We start from the raw sequence: 23,922 nt of genomic DNA, 5'->3' as shown, positions 1-23,922 counted from the left end.
AAAGATTCCTCTCTTCCTCCATACTGTTATTAATTCTGCCATTAAGCCTGCACTCTTCCTTCAAGTTCAATTTTCCAAAGTATATCACTTCCCTCATTTCTGGATTGAACTCCATCTGCTACATTTTAGCTCAGCTCTGGATTGTATTAACATCCTATTGTAAACTATGACAACCATCTACACTTATCCACAACACCCCCAGTCCTCATGTCATTTGCAGCATTACTAACCCATCTTTCCACTACTTCATCCAAGTCAATTATAAAATCCAGAAAGAGCAGGGGTCTCAGAACAGATCCCTGCAGAACACCACTGGTCAATGACTTCCAGGTAGAAAATACTCTATCTACAATCACCCTCTGCCATCTATGTGCAAGTTGACTCTGAATGCACACAGCCAAAATTCCATGGGTTTCCATGTTTCCATCCTATTCTTAAACCCACAGTTAGCTATCCAGAGATTACAACCTTTTTATAAATATTCAACTCCAAAGTAAAAGGAAATGTGGGAAGCGTGCTGTGCTGCAAGTAAGTTCAAAACACAGTCCCCTGTGACACCCGCTTCTTGCTGGCAAATGTACAGTGTCTGGAAAATAATATTAAAAACCTCAGAGCTAGTGGGACCTCAGGAACCACTGTGTACTTTGCTTCACGGAAACATGGCTCGCCCCATCATTTTTGATGCAGCACTGCAGTCTGAGGACTTCACCATCCATGCATGGAGAGAACAGCAGAGTCTCTTAAAGGTAGCACAGGTAGAGTGTGCTTTATGATTTACTCCTCATGCTGCATGACCTGGAACATCTAGCCATCAAGTGCCATCTATTTTATCTGCCCAGGGAGTTTTCCACCCTGATCCTGGTAGGGGTGTGCATTCCACCCCTGGCCAACATCAGGCAGGCACTGGAGGAGCTGAGCACTGGGATCAACAGTCATGAAACAGCTCACCCTGATGTTTTCTTGATCATTATGGGGCTATCAACCAGGCCAGCTTGAAGAAGTCTCCGACTAACTACAACCAGAGGAGGAAACACACTTGACCACTGTTACACCATTATCATGAAGGTTTACCATATAATCTCAAGCCCACACTTTGGCAAATCTGATCAACTGGCTGTACTTCTACTCCCTGCATACAGGCAGAGTCAGAGAGTCATAGAAAACTACAACATAGAAACATGCCCTTTGGCCCGTCCAGTCCATGCTGAACCATTTAAACTGAGCTTAAGGACTGCAGAACATCTAGTGAGGAAAACAGAGGTATGATCATGGGATGCAGAAGAGTGCTTATAGGACTACTTTGAATTGGTGGACTGGACAACATTCAGGAATTCATCTTCAAATCTGAATGAATATGCTACACATCACCAACTTCACCAAGACCTGAGTGGATGAATGTGCGCCTTCAAGAACATACCGGACATACCCAAATCAAATGCCTTGAACCAGGAGATTTGTAGTCTGCTGAGGATTGGATCTGTGGCATTGTTATAGTCCGGTCCGTGAAGTCCATATTCCGGTTCACGGTCTGGTCCATCGAACCTTGCTCCAGGTTTTCCTATCTACCCTGTTTCTGTCTTGTTGAGCTCTAATTGAGGCAGCTGATGCTAGTTGGGGCTGGCTGCATAAATACCTCCAGAGAGCAGGGCATGGCCGCTGCATTGTTCTTGTCCTTACTCCTTGTATCCCTTCCCCTGCCTTCTGTTTCCTCGCCTGAAGCCCTGCCTTGTCTTGCTGGTAACTCTTCCTTCGCCTGATGTTCTGTCTCGCCTTGCTTTGCCAGAAGCCTTGCCTTGTCTTGCTGTCTTGTCCTGGAGCCACCCCATACCTAGCTGCTTTCCTGTCCCTTGCCTCCGCCCAGGTAACCCAGGCCGTCTTGCCGTTACCTGGGGTTGGTTCTGTCCCTTCCTGTCCCTTGCCTCTGTCGGGTGGTGATCCGCACCCTGCCCAGGAGTACCGCGCCCTGCCCAAGAGAAGCCAAGCTTCGCCTCAAGTCTCAAGTCTCCTGCCTCCAGCCTCCAGCCTCGCCTCAAGTCTCCAGCCTCACCTCGCCTCAAGTCTCCAGCCTCCAGCCTTGCCTCGGCTCAAGTCTCCAGCCTCCAGCCTCGCCTCGCCTCAAGTCTCCAGTCTCCAGCCTCGCCTCACCTCGCCTCAAGTCTCCAGCCTCCAGCCTCACCTCGCCTCAAGTCTCCAGCCTCCAGCCTCGCCTCTAGTCTGAAGTCCCCAGCCTCCTGCCAAGCCTTACCTTGGCTCTTGCCTAGCCTCGAGCCTGTAGGCTCCAGCCTCTAGCCTCTAGCCTCTTGCCAAGCCAAGCCAAGTCTCTAGCCTCGAGCCTCTAGCCTCTTGCCAAGCCGAGCCAAGTCTCTAGCCTCGAGCCTCTAGCCTCTTGCCAAGCCAAGCCAAGTCTCTAGCCTCTTGCCAAGCCAAGCCTCGAGCTTCGAGCCTCGAGCCTCGAGCCTCTAGCCTCTTGCCAAGCCATGCCAAGTCTCTAGCCTCTAGCCTCTAGCCTCTAGCCTCTTGCCAAGCCAAGCCAAGCCAAGCCTCTAGCCTCTAGCCTCTAGCCTCTTGCCAAGCCAAGTCTCTAGCCTCTAGCTTCTAGCCTGAAGACTCCAGCCTTGTCCTACCTGCCTGCCAAGCCTCATCCTTGCCTAGTTCTGGGGTCCAAGCCAGAGGCATGACCCAGGTACTGGGTCCTTGTCCAGTCTCTGGCTCGGAGTCCAAGCCTGGGCTCCTAGCTCTCTTGTTCAGCCCTGTTCCAGGTTCCTAGTTTTCCTGTCCATGTACTTGCCATCGCCCTGTATCCTAGTCCTGTCCCTAGTACTTCAGTGTCTGTGTCTTGCACTTGGGTCCGTTCCCAGCCACCACCCTTATGTCAAGCATTCAAGACTAGTGATCCAGATTATGCAAAAGTCCAGGTATGACTTACGGAAGGCTATTTTAAGAGTGAAAAAACAATTCCGATTGAAGTTAGAGATGGAATTGGATGTATGTCAGCTCTAGCAGAGTTTGCAGGCCAGTACTTCCAGCAAGGTGAAGCAAAGTGAATGGCTATGATATTTCACTCCCAGATGAGCTCAATACCTTTCATGCACACTTTGAAAGGGAGAATACAGTTACACCTGTGGGAACCTTTGCAGTATCTGATGATCCTGTGATCTCTGTCTCGGAGGTTGATGCCAGAACACCTTTCAAGAGGGTGAATCCTCGCAAAGTGTCAGGCCCAATGCTGTATCTGGTAGGGCACTGAAAAGCTTGCCAAACTACTGCTGGGCATGTCTAAGAATATTTTCAGTCTGTCACTGCTGAGTTGGAGGTTCCAAGCTGCTTCAAAAGGCCATTAATCATATCAGTGCACAAGAAGAGTAGGGTGAGTTGCTTCAATGACTGTCGCCCAGTTGCGCTCACACCAACCGTGATGAAACTCTCCGAGGGGTTTGGCATGGCCAGAATCAACTCCTGTTTAAGCAAGGACCTGGGCTTGCTTCAATTTGCCTACCACCAGAATAGGTCACCAGCAGATGCAATCTCACTGGCTCTCTGCTTGGCCTTGAACTACCTGACAACAGCATTACCTTCATCAGGCTACTGTTTATTGATTACAGCTCAGCATTCAACACCATCATACCCTCAGAACTAATCAATAAACTTCAAAACCTAGGCCTCTGTACCTCCCTTTGCAACTGGATCCTTGACTTCATCATTGGGAGACCACAGTCAGTGTGGATTAGAAATAATATCTCCTCCTCATGGATAATCAACATCTGTGCATCTCAAGGATGTGTGCTAAGCCCACTGCTCTACTATCTCTACACCCATGGCTGTTTGCCTAGGGCCAGTTCAAATGCTATCTATAAATTTGCCAATGACGTAACTGTTATTAGCAGAACCTCCGATCATAATGAGAAGGTGTACAGGAGTGAAATAGATCAGCTTGTTGAGTAGTATTGCAACAACAACCTTGCACTCAACACCAGTAAAACCAAGGAAATGTTTGTGGACTTCAAGAAGGGGAGGTTGAGGGAATGCACACCAGTCCTCATTGAGAGGTCAGCGGAGGAAAGCGTGAGCAGTTTCAAGTTCCTGGGTGTCAACATCTCTGAAAATCTATCCTGGGCCCAACATACTGATGCAATCACAATGAATGTATGACAGTGGCTATATTTAATTAGGGATTTGAGGAGATTTTGTACGTCACCAAAGGCTCTGGCAACTTTCTACATATGTACCTTGGAGAGCATTCCAACTGGTTGCATCACTGTCTGGTATGGAGGGGCCACTGCACAGGATCGGAAAAAAGCTGCAGGTGGTTGCAAACTCAGTCAGCTCTGTCATGGGCACTAGCCTCCCCAGAGTGAAGGACATCTTCCGAAGGCGATGTCTCATAAAGGTGGCATCCATCATTAAAGACTTCAACACCCAGGACATGACCCCTTTTCATGGCTACCATCAGGGAGGAGGTACAGGAGCCTGAAGACACACACTTAATGTTTAAAGAACAGCTTCAGATTTCTGAACCAACCCATGAACACCACATCAATATTTTTTGCTCTCTTTTTGCACCACTTATTTAATTTAATTAAATATATATCTTATTGCAATTTATGGTTTTTTAATGTATTGCACTGCACTGTTGTCACAAATCAACAAATTTCACAGCAAATGCCAGGGATATTAAACCTGATTCTGATTCTGAAATACAACCAAGCATGAAAATTGAATGTTGGTTGAACCAGCAATTCACAAGTCCCCCCCAAATTGCCTAAAAAATGAAAGGATATGGGATTCTTGGAATTAATATTGCCACTCTGCTGTCATACTTCTTAAAGGTAGGTACATGTACATGAAGCCAAAACCATGGGATTTCCAGAATAAAGGACAAATGCTTTTGAGAGTTGATGGAAAATATATGTTACTGGTTCTTGCTACAGTTGTAAATATTTGCTATTTGAGCAGAGGGTCCGAATAACATACTTAGTTTTTATGCATTTAGCATGGAGCCTATAGAAGGTATCAGCACAGTATGAATACTACAATGTCTTCAAAAATAATAGAATAACTAGTAAATCTTTATTATGTTTTCTTTCTTTCCTTCTCATTGAGTATAATCATATTTAATGTCCATGGTTTCAGGAGATTGGTCCTGTGACTCCTGGGACTTTTGATTATGCAATGGAGCTCATGGTTTCCCCTAGCTGCCAGCAGCCACCCATCCCACTCACCAGCAACAACAAGCCCTGCACATGATATGCTGCTTACTTGAATAGAATTCTGGAAATTAGCATACTGGTTTGGACCAGCTGCGGGGACAGGAGGCAACTGGAGAATAGCAATCCTGTTGGGTAGATATAAACATGTCATGTAACCCAATTTCCAGATAAGGAGACTAAAGAGAGGGGTGTTAAGGTCAGCTTAAGGTTTCAGGGTCAGGTGACCAATGTCCGGCCAGATGTTGGGCCAAAATGGATGAGGACTGTGGTCCCACTAGGGTCACTGAGATGTCAGGGGTTTCTGGAGTCGGAGTTCCATGCAGGCAAGTGAACAAGATTGGTGACATTCTAGGTACATGAATTGGTGAGACCAGAATTCGAGGCCTGCTGTTCGGGATCTGGTCATTGACCAATGCGGAGTTCAAGGCTTAGTGTTCAGTGATCAGCAGATCCTGGAGTCGATGTCATGGATCGAGGCCCAGACTCCATTTGGAAGCCTGGAAGTCCAGGCCTGTTGGCCAGAACCTCGTGTCTGGAATCTCTGTGAGTCTGCTGGGAAAGTCAAAGCCCAATGTGTATCAGCCCACATCTGCTGGAGGCTGGAGGCCGAAGGCCGAAGAAGATAGCCTGTCTTGTGTATGTGTGGAGGGATGGAGGACCAGGGCTTGATTTGTTGTTGTCTTGTTGCTTGCTGTGTACTATGCTGTTTTGCCCCAGTATTGTAGGTGTGCTATGTTGCTGCTGGAATATGTGTCAACACTTGTGGGCTGCCCCCAGCGCACCCTCAGGTGTGTTGGTTGTTAATGCAAATGATACATTTCACTGTATGTTTTGATGCACATCTAATAAATCAATGTGAATCTTAAATATTCTACTTGTTTTTATCTTCCTGCTTGTAAGAATACGTCTGTATTAACGTCTGAAGTAATATGTCTCACTGCAGTGTGATAGAAAAAACCTGCTATTTTCAGAAAATTTAAATAAACTATTCATCTGCAGTTATAAATGACTGAATATACTAAAAAAATGTTGAAACCTTAATTATTCCATAGAGAATGAAAGGAAAGATATCAATATGAAATGCAATTTGAAGATCCAATTACAAGGGATGAGAGATCAGCTATTTTTGAATGAGATCTATATTGATAATTATGAAATCTCTGTGAGAATCAAGCCTCATGTGCAAACCTCTCCACTGCACAAGGGAGCACAGGTGCACATATACAATCCAATTTCAGAGATATAATTAGGCGACTAAAACAGAAGGCTGAAATTATTCAAATAGGTTCTAAGATCTATTTGAGACACATTCTGAGCATCTTTGGAATTATTTCAATTCCACCCTGCATCCCACCTGGACAGAAGAGAATGGTCAGGGCTTGGTCTTAGGATGGCAGTGTGTGTGCCACGTCATAAATGAGTTCTAGCAAAGAAAGTCTTCCCTCCCCTAGGAATCAGCTCTACTTTAAACAGTGATTGCATAATGGTAATACAAGTTTAGCTGTGTGCTGATTAAGAGCCAGAACGTTTTATGCACAGCAAAATATGTCATGCTGGTCAGCTTTCCTACTGTATTTAAAGCTCTTTAAATACTGTAAGCTCTTGATGGACCTGAAGACCAGTATTCTTTCCTGATCCAACTAGGAAATCCAAGGCCTACTAACCAGACAAGCCATTTTTCAGTGTCACCCACCACTGTTGATGTTAACTCTGACAGCTTCTTCCTGGATGGGCCATTATTTAGGCATTATTTTGGTCCTCACATTAGTTGGGGAAAGAGGTGGAGTTGAATCATTTCCTGCCTTATCCTTTGACACTCAATTTTTGCTTAAGTTAAAATTAGGGATCTGGTTGAGCCTTGCATGCTGCTAGTCTGAAATTGGGACATAGCCAGATATTCAGTACTACCTGTATATTTTTTTTAACCCAAATTAATCACCATGGATGAGGTATGGCATACATTGCTTTGGGAAGCATGAAAGTAATCAGAAATTAGCATGTACTCCACTAACTAGAAGCAATCAAGACCATCACATTAATGTACAATGTTAAATACTGCCCAGAATTCTGTCAAGGAGTGATGAAAACACAAGAAAGCCGAAGTATAATCTATGTTAATTGAGTGTGATGTTGAAAACAGAAGTTAGAGTTTCTTCAGACAGAGATGTTATATCTGTGCTTTCGTGAGTTTTTGGAAATGAATCTGTCCTCTCCTTTCTATAAGTGTATACCTCAGATAAATATTATGTGGAGATTTGTGACAAATATGATTATATGATATATATGTACAGTATCTGAAATACATCTTATGGAAATGTTTGTTTGATGATGAAATTTAATAAAAAATAAATTACAAAAAAAATAGAATCTGTCACCTTGTTTTCAATTTGAATAAAGTATTGACTCAGCTGCTGTTATTTCTCTGAGTTTATATCCAGTTTGGTATTCAGCCACAGTGTTCAGAAAGTAATATAACCATGTAACAATTACAGCATGGAAACAGGCCATCTCGGCCCTTCTAGTCCATGCCGAATGCTTACTCTCACCTAGTCCCATCTACCTGCACTGAATATCTAGTCAGGCAAATCTTCAGTTTTTTTTTTCCTTTGACTTTATGAATCTGAGCACTTAGGCAATGTAGAGAATAATGTACAACTGACTATTCAAAAACTTTGAGGGAAGAATTAGATAAAATAAACAGAAAAGGATGTCTGTATCACTGAAAAGTGTTTGACATGTCAGTGTGTCAGTTTGACTGTCATTGACATGTCTTTAATTTGCATAATGACAGAGAAGGAAAATATGGATTAAAGGAATGCTGTTCAATTTTCTTTGCAAACTGTTGAGCTGATTCAAAGATAAAAGATCAATTAAATGAATGGAGTAGAACTTATTTTTCTGTTGCATGCACTATATCTAGTCGACAGGTGGAAAATTAATAGTTTCCATGGGTTGTGGTCAGAAATTGCATTTGCTTTCTTGTTGCCTTGTGGTCCTGTGAAGATGTCTGATTTACCTTAGACCAGTGAAGTTCACAAATCCGTGGCAACCCAGAGAACTTGTCCAATCCCCGGTATTTCAGTAACCTTGTCAGTCACCAGTGAAGTCATCCATCCTGGCAATCTGTCAATGTGTTCCATCACTGACAATATGATCAGCCTGGCCGATTCTTGGTGGGCTGTTCATCTTGTTCATTCCCTGAGCTTGTCTCTCCTACAGCACAGTGAGCAAATTTACATCCCAGTATTGCACCCAATCTATTGGTTGGTTGTGAAATTATTTGGTAGTGAAGATATATGCATTAAAATCTCATTAAAAAACATGAAGGAAAATAATAAAGAAAACACAAAGGATGAACAAGGTAAAAGAGAGAGACAGAAATCCCATTTGGCTGAAAGGCCATTGAATTGAAGTTTTTACTCTGTTTCTCTGTCTGTAGATGTTATCTGATATGGTAAAAGTTTCGGGCTCTTTCTGGTTTAAAGATCACAGGGACGCCGCAGTTAAATATGCACTTAAGCAACAGTATGAAGACTCTGGGATGACAGCAGACTTGGACGCAACCTTTAAATTCCTGAAGTTGGGGACAGTGTGTGTCACAATACCTTTGCAGCAGGGTGGAGATGTAGATGAATAAATCTCTTTTGGCTTCTAGATGAGATAAACCCATCCTATACCCTTGCAAGATGAGGATACTCTCTCTGTTTCCATCATATCTTAATATATTTAAAGGTGATAATCAGGAAAGCACAAACTCAGATCTACAATGTATTACTTAGTAGTGAAAGGTTAAACATTAGGAATAGCCAAAGTTAAGAAAGCATTCATAAACAGCACCATAAGAACAAAAAAAAAAGAACTTGCTTTGAACATTGGTAGATGACTTTTTGGCAACAGAACAGGGGAAGAGCTTCCTGAGACGCTCTTTTAAGCTGCGCCTGGTAGCATTCTGTGTATAGGTGAAACCTAGAAGATACATCATCAGCATTTGTTAATTCTGGGTTCCAAAAATAACATTGAGCATGCTTCATGCAGTGTGGCATTTACAGTGATTTAAAGTTATAGGCATGCAACAAGCAGGAATTGCTTTAGTTTGAGGGTGCCATTTTTGGAGAGCAGGACACCTTCAAATTTTCTAAACCTACTTCAAGATCACAAACTCATTGAGGCTCAACATTGTTTATTGATTTACATGATAAATACATACGTAGGAAAACCATAAGAAAAATTCTGAAAGTAGCAGAGTTCATTAAAAAACAGATCCATTTTTATTCCCTGTTGAGGTAATGTGTATTTGGGTATCAGACTTCATCAGACGGAGAGAGAAAAAAAAAGGCCTGAATCCTCCCTGATTGTGAGATTCTATTTAGCAACATTAAAGTATAAAAGAGCATGGCTAAATTAATAATATAAGTTTTGTGTTCTATGTGAACATAGACAAAGCAATTTGAAAGTTGAGAATATTGTAATGATTTTAGGTTTAATTATACTGCCAATTGTAAAACTGTGCTTAAAATTATAATATCAGGTATTATAGTAAATACCTTCCTAAACAGATTACAAAGAGAGGTAGAAAATGCATGAAATAAAGGCAATTTTACAACTGTCATGGGTATTGCAATGCAGGTAGAATGGGAAAATTAGGTTGGTGCTGGATCCCAAGAGAAGGAGTTTGCAGAATGCCTGTGACATGGATTTTTAGAGAAGCTTGTGGTTGAGCCACTAGTGGAACAGCAATTCTGAGATTGTGTGTTGTGCTATTAACTAGATTTGATTAGGAAGCTTAAGGTAAAGGAAAAATTAGGGGACAGTGATCATAATATGATAGAATACACTTGAGAAGGAAAAGATAAAGTCAGATGCATCAGTATTACGTGGAGAAAAGGGAATTACAGAGGCATGAGAGAGAAGCTGGCCAAAGTTGATTGGAATGGGTCACCAGCAGGAAGGATAACTGAAGAGCAGTAGCTGGAGTTTCTGGGGCAATTCAGAAGGCACAGGATAGATACATCCCAAAGATGAAGAAGTATTCTAAAGGGAGGGTGAAGCAACTGTGGCTGACAAGTGAAGTCAAAGACAGCATAGAAGGAAAAGAAAGGCCATATAATAGAACAAAAATTAATGTGAAGTTACAGCATTAGGAAGCTTTTAAAAACCAACAGAAGCCAACTTTAAAAGCCTCAAGGAGAGATAAAATGAAATTAGAAGGTAAGCCAGCCAGTAATATAAAAGATTATACCAAAAGTTTTTTTCAGATATATTTTTCAGAGAGGTGAAAGTCAATATCGGACCACTGGAAAATGATGTTGGAGAGGTAGTAATGGGAGACAAGGAAATGTCAGATAAACTTATTAGGTACTTTGCAACAGTCTTCACTGTGGAAGAAACTAACATTATGCTAGAAGTTTTGGGAGTGTCAAGGGACAGAAGTGTGTGTAGTTGCTATTCCTAGGGAGAAGGTGCTTGGGAAACTGAAAGATCTGAAGGTAGGTAAGTCAACAGGACCAGGTGGACTACACCGTAGGGTTCTGGAAGAGGTAGCTGAAGAGATTGCGGAAACATTAGTAATAATCTTTTAAGAATCACTAGGTTCTGGAGGACAGGAAAATTGTAAATGTCACTCCACTCTTTAAGAAGGGAGGGAGACAGAAGAAAGGAAATCATAGGCCAGCTAGTCAGACCTCAGCAGTTTGAAAAATGTTGGAGTCTATTATTAAGGATGAGGTTTTGGGGTACTTGGAGGCACATAATAAAATAGGACAAAGTCTGCATGACTTTCGAAAGGGGAAATCTTGCCTGAATGGAATTCAAATCTGTTGGAATTCTTTGAGGAAATAACAAGCAGGATAGACAAAGGAGAATCAGTGAGAATCAGTGAATGTTCTTTATTTGGATGTTCAGAAGTCCTTCATGAGGCTGCTTAACAAAATAAGAGCTGATAGTATTACAGGAAAGGTACTAGAATGGATAGATCAGCTGAGTGACAGGAGGCAAATAGTGGAAGTAAAAGGGGCCTTTCCTGGTTGGTTGCCAGTGACTTGTATTGTGCTGCAGGAGTCAATGTTGGGATTGCTTCTTTTTGTTGTATGCTCCTGGTTTGGGTGAAAGAATTGATGGCTTTGTGGCCAGGATTGTGGACATTACGAAGATAAGTGGAAGGGCAGGTGGTGTTGAGGAAGCAGGGTGTCTGTAGAAGGACTTAGATTGATTGGGGGAATGGGCAAAGAAGCGGCAGATGGAATATAATGTAGGAAAGTGCAATGTCATGCAATTTGGCAGAAGGAATAAAAGCATGGACTATTTTGTAAATGGGGAGAAAGTTAAAAAATCAGAGGTGCAGAGGGACTTGGGAGTCCTTGTGCAGGATTCCCTAAAGGTGAACTTGCAGGTTGAGTCAGTGGCAAGGATGGCAAATGTAATGTTAGCATTCATTTTGGAGGACTAGAATACGAAAACAAGAATGCAATGTTGAAGCTTTATGAGGTATTGGTGGGATTACTCTTGGGGGCTAAGTTATTGAGTATATTTAAAGCAGAGGTTGATGGTTTCTTGATTCTTCAGGGTGTTAAAAGTTACAGGGAGAATGCTAGAGAATGGGGTTGAGAGGGATAATAAAGTAGCTATGATGCAATAGTGGAGCAGACTTGATGGGCTGAATGGCCTATTACTGCTCCTATGTCTCATAGTCGTAATCAGCTTATATGTATTATTACCACATCTCCTTGTCAAGCACATCAATATGTAACAGCAAGAAAAATATTTTACATATTGCTCTTAGCTTATGTTTTATAAGAGTTGAATAACAATTAGGGGCTATATATGCATTCTTAAAATATTTGATTAAATTGGAAATTTGATTTTTTTTTAGTTTGTTGCAGAAGGAAGTTTCAAAGGAGTTTGTTTTGGATTCACATTTGAAAAAGTTTAGAGAGAGTGCTTCAGCTATTTGTAGGGAAGAGGAAGGAATATTGGCCCACGGGTCACTGTGGATGAAAAACACAGAAATGCAGGTAACCAGAAGGTGTTGCTGGATGTGATGATCTCTTTAATCTTTTCTCTATTTCTCATAGCCTGCAACCAGCCAGATTGAGAAGCACACTGTTGCCTGGTCAGAATGGCCAGTAAACCACGCTGCATTTACTTGCAGCAAAGAGAAAAGCAGGCAGAGACCATCAAAACTGGAGAAGAAATCACACAAGTAAAAAGGCGGTTAGCTGGACTGTGGAAGGTGTTGAATTGGGGAGGGAATAGGAGATTAAGTAAAGTATTTTAACATGGGTCATAGTAGCTGTGTTGCCATGTTGCAGAAAGAGAAAAAATGTCATGTCTCCTCCAGGACTTAGGACCATTATCATTTCCCTCCAGTTATATTTATTGATGACAAGCTATGAGAGAGTGAGGGACATGGGAAGAACAGAAGGCAGCAGTGCCGTGACTGGATCGGCCATGACCTGATTGAAAATTGCAGCAAATCTGAGGGGCTGGATGCTTCCATTTCCTACTTCATACTGATATTTTTATTGAAAAGTTATACTTGAAAGGCTGTTAACATTTGAGACAGATAACCCCATTAATTATAGTTATACTAAACCAATGCAGAGCACATTGGTTGCCTGATCACCTACCTACCTCTTTTAAGCTGGTACAGGGCCTGTTGGAGGTGGGTTAGGTTTAACGTTTAGAGACATAACCATATTTGAATGTCTCCCACCCATCTTGGCAGGTTTAAGTTTTCCAAGATTCCTTTTGACCAGAAAAAATTGGATATTGTTGGGTATCAGGGAATGCTAAATTATCATTTTATTATTTCTAAAGATCCAAATCATACGATTTGACATGATCAATTATATATAGGCGTAAATGTAATCCACCTTCCTTAGGAATCCACATGTAGTACACCTTCTCCAGATTGACAGAACACTGCCATCTGGGCTTCACATCTGTACTTTTGCCTTCCAGTTCTCTGCTACAGTTTTAAAAATAATATTAATATATCACTTAGCCCAACCACCAGTTCGTTCCTGCACATAGTAACATGAACCTCTCACTTGGTAATAGATAATCATCAGCATTTTATCAATTTACTAAATCATACAGGTTGCTTTTAACTTATTGTTACAATCATAAAGTGGCATAATAAGAGACAATATTTCATTATTGTGGAATTTCAATGTTACTATGTCTACAGTAAGATATCCTCACTTTATTTATATCTTCAGTGCATTTGGTTGAGGCTAACTTACAATGATGAACCATCTTGGAGAATAGTTGCAACCCCATTGTTCTTTACTGCTATTGCTTAGATCTTATGTCACCATAATGACACAATAAGACAAGAGGGCTTTGATGTTTATAATAACATTTTATACAGCATTGTACAGATTTTTAATCAGTGGCACCCTAGAATGTAATTCGAACTAAATTATAAGTCTCCTGTTACCAACTGCAAGAGAATTTTGAGCAGACCTTCCTGGAATATTCATGAGTAGCTTGTAGCCTAAAAGGCACACAATGGAGATGTGTACAAAATGCTATGGTGTTCTTGAAACCTTTCAGTTGATTTAATGTTCATTATTCCCGGCACCGAACAGAACAGCTTATGTTCCAAGGTAATGTTCCACTTTTCAGATTTCTACTCTCAACAGCGCTAGTGTTCCCTTTATCTTCACCTTGCATCCAATCAATGTCTGCATCCAAAGGATCATGCTTTGTGCTCTCCAGCACTTGTAGACATATCTTCACTTTTCCCCTTTCAACATTTTGAAGGAGCATTTGCAGTTCCATGGATCACTCTTCATCTCTATCAATTTATGTTCTTATTTTTAAATCAGAACTTCTGTTTTGGCACCTTTTTATGCAATGGTAGGAACTGCAAAGCCTACACATTTACCATTTTGATCCCACTATTCATGGACCCAAACACTTCTTCCAAGTGGAATGCATCTTTCATTTTTATGTACCACATTTCATTCCGGAGATATGGTCTCCTCTACTTTGACAAAAACAAATGAAGAACATCTCTGTTCAACCTGGTAAGATGATCTTCAGATTCCAGTTACATTTCACTTTAATTTTCCATCCCATTCTGGTTCTGATCATTGGTCATTTGCTTTGTTCCAGCAAAGCCCAGTGTAAGCTCAAGGAATAGAATATTCAAGTTAGGCACTTGAATATCCTCAGTACTCAACATTGAGTTGAACCATTTCAAATGGCCAACCTTCCCAGCTTGTATTAGAACTGGCCAGTTTTCATGTAGGATTATCAACTTGACACATTAGCACTGCATACTGCTGCAGTGATGCTATCTGATCTGCTGCATATTTTCAAAATTTGCTGTTCTAGTTCAGATTTCCAGCATCACCTCCATTTAGAATTGGATTTTTATCTTGCTTTCCCTTCTCTGTTTTCATTTGTGTCCACATCTCTTTAAAATTAATTAATATATCTCCCAATGGTTTCCAGCTGGTAGCATCATCACTTATGCCATTCGTTCTCTGTTGATCTCTAGCCAACCACAGTCATTCCTTTTGTTCTCTCCTCTCCCTACTCTGCAATATAAAACATATTTCTAACTCTGCTTTTGAACTTTTTCTCAGTTTATGTCAGATCACTGACCTGAAATATTAACTCGTTTCTCTCTGCTGGTGCTGAATTGCTTGCTTGAGTATTTCCAAATTCTACAGGAAGTATATGTATATATATACACTTACTGTAATTCTTAGCTTTTTGCTATTTTTATGTATTGCATTATGCTCCTGCCACAAAGACAACAAGTTTCACGACTTTCGCAGGTGATACGAAACCTGATTCTGAATTCTAAATTCTGACCTTCCTTTTTTAGTAAAACTGAATGTAAGAATCCGCTTGAGCATATCTCAAGCAAACATCAAAAACTTTTGTTGGAATATCAACTGTCACTGAGGGATATACAAAACACTCAGAATTCAACACATTTTTATGGCATTGTTTTAAATGATATTTCTCTAATTAAAGAAAAACTTTCTATCAATTTATCTACTGTGTACATCCTGTAGATTTCATGATAGCACTCCTTCATGGAATCTAATTTGTGTAGCAACAGAGCTTGGAAATTTTGGCAAAAATGTTTTATAAAATATTGCTCAATATTTTCCCAAACAATGAGTCATAATTTTGAATAATTGTTATTAGTGTTAACTTGTGGAATGTAATTTATACAAATTAAATGGTATAAATAAAAACTACTGACATTAGAAATCTTAACTGCACCATTACCTTAACTAACATTTAAAAAATAATCATCCTTTGTCTTTTATGCATAGGTAGACTAATGGAAATCATACTTGAGAAAGTTAAAATAAATTTCAATAATTTCTCAGTGTGTAACAACAATTTTAAAAGTGTAGGTGTTGTCTCTGACAAAGTACCTTATTAAAGTCCAGCTATTTTCCATGTTTTTACATCCAATATTCCAGTGCCATTTGCATTTTGAGATAGGTTTCTTCTTTTCTTTCAAATACACAAACTTCCTGTTTGGTTCAAATGCATCCATTTGTCAGTAGCCTGTTTTGATCTGCTAAAAATAGCACAAACCTTCACTTCCCCTGTGTTTATTTCACAAGCCTATTATGTGGTCAATTGCTGCTTTGGGAGTGTAATAGGCCGGTGAGGATAACCTTATCTACCAGCAGAGTTTATACTTTAGTTTGATGAAGCTGGAGCCAACTCTGCTCAACTCATTTGTCTTCAGACTGAGAGTCTAATGATTTACCTGTAGACTATCTCCAGCTTATTTTCTTTGAATATTTGAACCACCTGCCCCCACAGAATGCTCTGTGGATATGCTGATTGTTTGTTCCCTTGCTACTCATCTCAATCTCATACTCTAAATCGATTTCTTTGTTTGGAAACTCATAGAAAGATTGATAGATTCAGGTCAGTGACAGCAATTGGAGTCCATTTGTGTCAATCAGTTTCTTGTTATGTGAGGACATTGCTGAGGATTTTTTTTTCATTTCATTGGCATTGAAAAATAGGAAGAGAGGCAGGATCTGGCTTTTCAGTCCCATGACCTTAATTCCCCATTCAATGAGATCATGACAGATCCCTGACCGAACTCCACACACCAGCCTTTTCCTTACGTCCTTAATAACTTTTGTTGACAATAATCTATCAATATGAAGGGAATTGAAGGATATGGATGGTATGTAGGAAGGGAACATTTAGTATAAACTGGCATCAATACCAACACAATGTGGTGTGCTGAATGGCCAGTCCAGAGCTGTTCTGTTCGATGTTCTATGTCCAAGTTACAATTAGCAAGAAAATTCCAAATTTCTCCAACAGTCAACATGTAGAAATATTTCCCAAATGGGAATTATTTCTATCCACCACTTTAGTTTCCCATTGTATCTTGAAAACTTCAATCAAATCACTGTCATAACTTTTACAGTCAAAGAAATTCAACCATAGTTTATGCATTCTCTTATCATAATCTAAACTTTGGAGTCCAGACATCATTCTAGTCAATCTAGGTTGCATTCCTGCCAAGATACGGTAGCATAGTGGTTAGTGAGACGCTATGACAGCTCGGGGCATTCTGGAGTCCAAGTGTTCAACTTCAGTGCCATTTTGTAAGGATGCCATCCTGCCCATGGAATGTGTGGGTTTTCTCTGGGTTCTTCGGTTTCCTCCCAAAATCCAAGGGCGTACTGGATAGGTTAATTGCTCATGAGAAATTGTTGTGTGATTAGGTTAGGGTTAGTCAGGTTTGTCAGGCATTGCTGGGGCAGGGTGGCACAGGAGGCTGGAAGGGCCTATTCTCCACTGTATTGCTAAACAAATATGACCTATTCAGTTGTAGTGCAGTGAATTGCTCACTACAATGTGGAACTTGGGGCTTTGTGTAAGTTTAGTTTAACCTCTATGTTCTTGTAAAGATGTGGCCATTAACTGCAGGAATCAGCATTCCAATAATATCTTTAATTGGCCCGAATTTTACAATTCCCTTCATTAGGTTTTAGCTGGTAGAAGATTCTTCTGTAAGGACTGGCAGAGATGCTCTGACAATGCCCTGCCACCAAAAGTACGGTATCCACTTGAAAAAATTGTTCCAGTTAGGCCTGGCACAGGAACAGCTTCTCCATTCATTTAAATGGATTGGAAAGCAAGTTTTAGATTACCGTTTTTTTCTGATGTTACAATTTATTTAAAATTTATTTAAAATAATTTCCTTTTAGACTGTTCTCATCATTTCTTAATACATTTTATTATTTCTGAATTGCAGATACGTTTGTGTTTTGAGTGCATTATCAGTCAGGTAAATCTGGGGTGTTGTATGGCAGCCTGTCAATATTCATTCCAGCACCATTATAAGGATTTTTTTCATCCTTCCCCATAATGCTCAGAATCTTTACCCCACTCACCAGTGAGTGCAATGGGTTTTTCATTGCAGAAGATACTGCACTGTAGAGAGTTTTGTCATGTAGGGCAGAACTATATACATTCCGCAAGTACCCTTCCAGAAATTAATGCAATGATTTGTTTTTAAGGGGAGCAATGGACAGGCCAGGACTGAACCAGGGTCGCTGGAGATGTGAGGCAGTGGATCTATTAGCTGCATCTTCATGTGGCCTTGTCTTCACTGAGAATCAAGTTGAAGAAATGGACCTTCTTGGAGATTATAGCTGGGAATAGAATCTTCTTGGAAGATCAGGCTGGAAATGGGATCTTCAGTAAGGAGCAGGGCCAGGAATGGGATTTCACTGGAAGGATGTCTTCCATAGGGATTAGAACTGTGAATGGGAATGTCAGCATCAATTATGTCTGGTGACTGAGGTGAAATTGATAAGTTGAAGAAAGATGGTTTTGTCTCCATTGAGGGCATTGGGTTGGGGTTACAGCGATTGATGGAGGCGACTGTGCCCACGGTGTTGGATGAGAGGTAAAGGAACCAAAAAAATCAGAAGATTGGATCAACTGGGGGGGGATGGGGTGGTACATGTTGGCTTCATGGGGTTGTGATGGAGATGGGAAAGTATGTGCAATTGGAACTGCACATAATTTCCCATCTCCATCACACAAATATTCGTATGTGTGTTAAATGGCACTTATTCCCCAGATAACTTAGTGTAATTTTCCACAACTGAAATGGAAGTTGTGCCAGTTATACATATATGACTCAGAGAAAGAATTGCTGCTTTAATCTTCAGAATAATTTAAAATGTCTTGGAAATGGTTGATACCATGCTTCCCCCAGCTCAATTCAATGTTTGATCATAACAGAGAAAAAGTGTTATGTGACAGAATTTCTTGACATATATATTAATAACTTGATAAAAAATTCCATTTTCTTAGCAGTGTAGACTTATTGATTTTGTTAAGCTATGGAAAGATTTGTGTTCCAGTATCTAATACTTTGCTGTTACAAAATGTAAATGAAGCAAGTTGGCATAACTCTTTAATAAACATGAAGACAAAAAAATTCTGCAAGATTCTGGAAATTTGAGACAGAAAAATAAAAATTCAAGAAACACTCAAGAGGTCTGGCTGCTTTTCCAGAAAGATTTGTTCTGTTTCTCTTCAATATGTTTAATCCAAGTTTAGGGAATAAATTAAATCCATGTCAGAGTCTGAAAGCAGCTCTTGTTACAGTTACAAATGTTAAAGGCATTTGAATTTTAGTGATTCTTATACACTTGTCCCCATCACTTCAGAATCCTAATCAGGTGTAATATCCATAATACCATAAGATATAGGAGCAGTACTGGGCCATTTGGCCCATGAACTCTACGCCATTTCATCATGACTGATCCAATTTTCCTCTCAGCTCCTTCCTTCTCCCTGTATCCCTTCATGTCCTGATCAATCAAGAATCTATCAACCTCTGCCTTAAGTACACATAAAAACTTGGCCGCTCGAGCTGCCTGTGGCAAAGAATTCACTATTCTCTGGCTAAAGAAATTCCTCCTTATCTCCATTCTAAAAGGGCACCCTTCTAGTCTGAGACTGTGTCCTCTGATCTTATATCACTGGCATATGTCATGAAATTTGTTGTCTTTGCAGCAACAGTACAATTCAATATGTAATAATAGAAAAAAATTTGACTTTCAGTGAGTAAAAAAGTTGTGAGATGGTATTCATGGGTTAGCTTATTGAAAGCTTCTTGAAAGACTTAGCCTACCAATGTTCAGAATATCAAATCAGTTCTCACACCTGAGAGGATTTTTGTTAGCACAAACTAAACATAAGGAAAAACATTCAAGGTGAACCCTTTTCTGACACTTCTTGTGTAGCAGGCTCATCGGTTCTACTCTGGATCACTTCATTCACCATGAAGTGGAGGAAATACATTCCACCAGCTGGTTGCTGTTTGTACAGTCCTACAATGTGAAAAATGCTGCTATATTTGCATAAATAATGATAGCTGTATCTCAGCTTACCCTAGTTTTATCTGAGTAATTTGTGCATTGTATTAGTTGTGATAGGCAGCCTCTTTCTCTTGTTTTTATATATTCCAGCTGTTAAGTTTTCATGATTGTGCTGTCATTGAGGATCTAAGGCATATTCTTCTGGTATTCTTCATTTGGGAATATAATATTGTTGCGGTTATATTGATTGACCTTTCTTCTGCTGAAAAAAAAAACACTTGCACTCTTAGAATACTTTTGGATGGTAAATTAATGAATCCACCAAATTACATTCAGTAAGGGCAAAGATACAAAGACAAATGACACAGATATTGATTAGAATAAATTGTCCATTTACTCAGGCTTAATCTGCTCGTACAACACATTTTGCTTAATTCAGTTTAGAGAGTGTACAATGTGATATTTTCCTTTAATATGTTACTTTGAATCTTTAGGCTGTTTGATGATTTGGTTTCATCGAGGTTGAAAATCGGTCTTGAAAATGTCTACAAACTGCTGCTACACAGAAAAACAAGGCAGGTTTGTTTTGTGTTACATAAAATTCTCACGCAAAGGCTGTACACTTAAGCAAATATTAGTATATCAACTGACACTCATCATGAGTAATTAACATTTTCAGTTCACCAATTGAAGCAATAAAGGTCTTAACTCTTAAATGTCCATGACCATTACTGGAAATCATATTGTATCTCACAATGGATGGCATAGGAAGTACTGAGAAAGCCCACAGCTTCTCTGATGCTGAAATTGTCAAAAACCTGAGTGACTGGAGAGAGGCAGTCACCTGCCTAGAAAGCACTCAATAACAAAAGTCCAGAGATGTTGGGTGATGACCAAAAAAGTCACTGCACATATAGACATGCCTGTAACAAAGTTTTATGCCTTCAAATGTGTAGTTGGGGTCAGTGAAATTCTATAACAGAAATAATTTACTAGCAACTACAGTCCTGCTCTCACACTCTGCTTGAAGCACACTTCTAGCACTTATCTAACAATAATCTCTTCCAAGCAATGCACTTTATTTTACCCTTCATGTAAGAATATATGCCACTAATCCAATATTCAGAAAGTTAAATTGTACTCACTCTTCCACATATTTAACTGAAAAAGATGCTTTGTAACACCACACTGCCATTTCTTTGTCTTGCGGCAACGGTAGTACACAGTCATTGATTACACCAGCATATTAGTGGAAGGCTTTATGATTGTATATAATAAACAGAATTGAAGACAGAGCATTGATTAATGGTTACATGGTCACAGTTAAAGGAGGTTACTGATCCACATGCACCTAATTCTGCTTCCCCATAACCCTGCATGTGTCCCCAGTCTCCCAATTCCCTAAAGCTGTCATTGCTACTCCTCTCTTTTCCCAGTGATAATATTCCACTTCAAGGAACCAGGAAACACCATGTGGAGAGGGTCTAACTGACAAGCCTTTGCTCTGAATCCTCTGAAGAAGATTCCCTATGAAGTCTGACATTCATACCCACCAGCTCAGATACTGGTAATTGGCAAGCAGTCAGAAGAAGTTTAGAGACAGTATCTGGATAAAATAAGGAGTGAGATATTTACATGCAAGAAACCACCTACATCAGGCTACTGTTTGTTGATTGCAGCTCAGCAGTTAACATCATAACCCCCTCAGTACTAATCAGTAAGCTTCAAAATCTGAGGCTCTGTACTTCCCTCTGCAACTGATTTCTAGAATTTTTCATTGGGAGACCACAGTTAATCTTGATTGGAAATAACATCTCCTCCTCGCTGACAATCAACGCAGGCACACCTCAAGAATATGTACTTAGCATGCTGCTCTAAACTCACTACATCCATGAGAGTGCAGCTAGGCATAGCGCAAATGCCATTTATGAATGTGCTGATAACACAACTGTTGTTGTCAGAATCCGAGATGGTGATGAGGAGGCCTACAGGAGTGAGATACATCAGCTGGCTGAGCTTTGTTGCAATAACGACCTCAGAGGAAGGTGTGAAGTGTTTCAAGCTCCTGGGTGTCAACATCTCTGAAGATCAATCCTGGGCCCAATATGTTGATGTAATTTCAAAGAAGGCACACCAGTGGCTATATTTCATTAGGAGTTTGAGGAAATTTGATATGTTACCAAAGACTCTAGCAAATTTCTGCAGATGGACCATGAAGAACATTCAAACTCTTAGCATTCATGTCCGGTAAAGAGATGCTGCTTAGGATCGGAAATAACTGCAGAGAGTTGCAAACTCAGCCAGTTCCATTATGGGCACGAGCCACCCCGGTGTTAAGGATATCTTCAAAAGGCAATGCCTCAAGCAGCATCATCTCTACGGACCTCCACCAGCCAGGACTTGCACTCTTGTTATTACTACCATCAGGGAGGAGGTACAGGGGCCTGAAGACACACACTCAATGATTTAGGAACAGCTTCTGAACAATCCATGAACTCATGAACACTACCTCACTAGTTGTGCTCTCCTTTTGTAGTACTTACTTATTTTTATATATATTTCTTATTGTAATTTATAGTACATTTTATTGGAAATAATTTGGATGATATGTAGCTCAGGTAGTTAATGGTTGGGTTGAGTTGTTCTCCAATCTTGGCAATTTACTTGCAAACATTTTGTCACCATCCAAGGAGATGTTATCAGTATGCTATTGATTGTGGTGTGTCTTTATTCCAGACCACAATGCATGAAGTTTGCCACGCAGCCAATCAGCGACCAAGTTTCCTCCCCAGATCACAACTGAGTTTCTGAATTGACGCCCAATCAGCTGATCGCTTTATCTGTGATGGACAGGGTCGTATGCACTACTTTTTGTAGGCTTTTCTGTTCAAGGGCATTGTTGCTTCCAGACCAGGTTGTGACACAGCCACTCAACATACTCTCCACTGCACATCTATAGAAGTTCATCAAAGTTTTAGATGTCATGCTGATTCTTTGTAAATTTCTAAGGAAGTATAGGTGCTGCCGTGGAATTTTAAGTTGCTGACTCTCTCCACCTCTGATTCCCTGATGAGGATTGGCTCATGGACCACTGGTTTCCTCCTCCTGAAGGCAATGATCAACTCCTTCATCTTGCTGACATTGAGTAAAAAGTTGTTGTGGCACCACTTAGCCAGATTTTCCATCTCCCTCCTATATGCTGAATTGTTACCAACTTTGGTTCAGCTTTAAGTTCAGCAAACTTAAATATAGCATTGAACCTGTGCCTCGCCACACAGTCTCAAGTGTGAAGTGAGTATAGCGGGGGCTGAGCACAAAGCCTTGTGGTGTATCTGCGCTGATGGTGATTGTGGAAGATTGTTGCCAATCTGAACGGACTGGGGTCTGCAGGTGAGGAAATAATGGATCTAATTGCACAAGGAGGTATTGAGGCCAAGGTTTTGAAGCTTAGTGATTAGTTTTGAGGGGATGGTAGTATTGAATGCTGAGCTATAGTCAATGAAACTGCACCTTTGCTGTTCAGATGTTTCAGGGTTGACTGAACAGCCAATGAAATTGCATCTGTTGTGCTGGTAGGCAAATTGATGTGATCCATCACCACCCTCTCAAAACACTTCATAACTTTCGATGTAAGTGCTACTGGACGATAGTTGTTGAGGCAGGTTTCCATGTTCCTATGAGGCCCAGGTATAACAGAAGCCTGCTTGAAGCAGGTTGGTAACTAAACTGCCAAAGTTAAAGATCGCAGTGAACCCTCCAGCCTGTTGATCAGCACAGCTCCTTAGTACTTGGCCGGGTATCCCATCTGGGCCGGATGCTTTTCATAGGTTCATCCTCCTGAAGGATGCTCTCGTGTTGGCCTCAGAGATGGAAATCACAGGATCATCAGGGGCTGTGGAAGTTCATGATTGTTTTTGATGATCATATTTTGATGTTGAGCCTATCTGGTAGTGAAGCCCTGTTGTCACCTATCTCACTTCATTTCGCTTGGTAAGAGGTGATAGCCTTCAAGACCTGCCATATCTGTCAAACAGATATTATTGATTCAAGTTTAGTCCAGAATTGCTACTTTACCTGTGAGATGGATTTCTGGAGATCGTATCTGGACCTTTTGGAACTTTCTTGGTTATCAGACTTGAATGCCTCTGATCTGTCCCTCAGCAGATTGTGGATCTCATGATTTATCCAGGGCTTTTGTTTGGGGAAGACTCTGAATGATTTTGTGTGGACATGCTCATCTACAATTGTTTTTATGAAGTCTGTGACAACCGTGGTGAATTTATTCAGAACCACGTATGAGTGCTTGAACACAGCCCAGTCCATTGACTCAAAGCAATCCCACATCTGTTTGTCTGCCTCCCACGACC

The 23,922-nt window shown here is 40.6% G+C and overlaps 1 protein-coding gene across 3 annotated transcripts in view; it reads right to left on the bottom strand.

Annotated features, from left to right (window-relative positions):
• LOC140194628 (Kv channel-interacting protein 4) overlaps window positions 1-23,922 on the bottom strand; it is a 303,526-nt gene that overhangs the window by 61,216 nt on the left and 218,388 nt on the right. Inside the window, exon 1 of one of the 3 annotated variants that reach the window (XM_072251875.1) lies at window positions 8,224-8,266. The exons of the other annotated variants lie outside the window; for them this stretch is intronic. The gene's annotated coding sequence lies outside the window, so the exon portion shown is untranslated. Of the gene's footprint in view, window positions 1-8,223; window positions 8,267-23,922 lie in introns of those variants that run through there. 3 annotated transcript variants of the gene reach the window in all.

This window comes from Mobula birostris, chromosome 3, assembly GCF_030028105.1.
Source record: "Mobula birostris isolate sMobBir1 chromosome 3, sMobBir1.hap1, whole genome shotgun sequence".
Lineage (NCBI taxonomy): Eukaryota > Metazoa > Chordata > Chondrichthyes > Myliobatiformes > Myliobatidae > Mobula > Mobula birostris.
The sequence above is the reverse complement of the archived record's forward strand: the minus strand, read 5'-3'. Positions and strand labels throughout refer to the sequence as shown.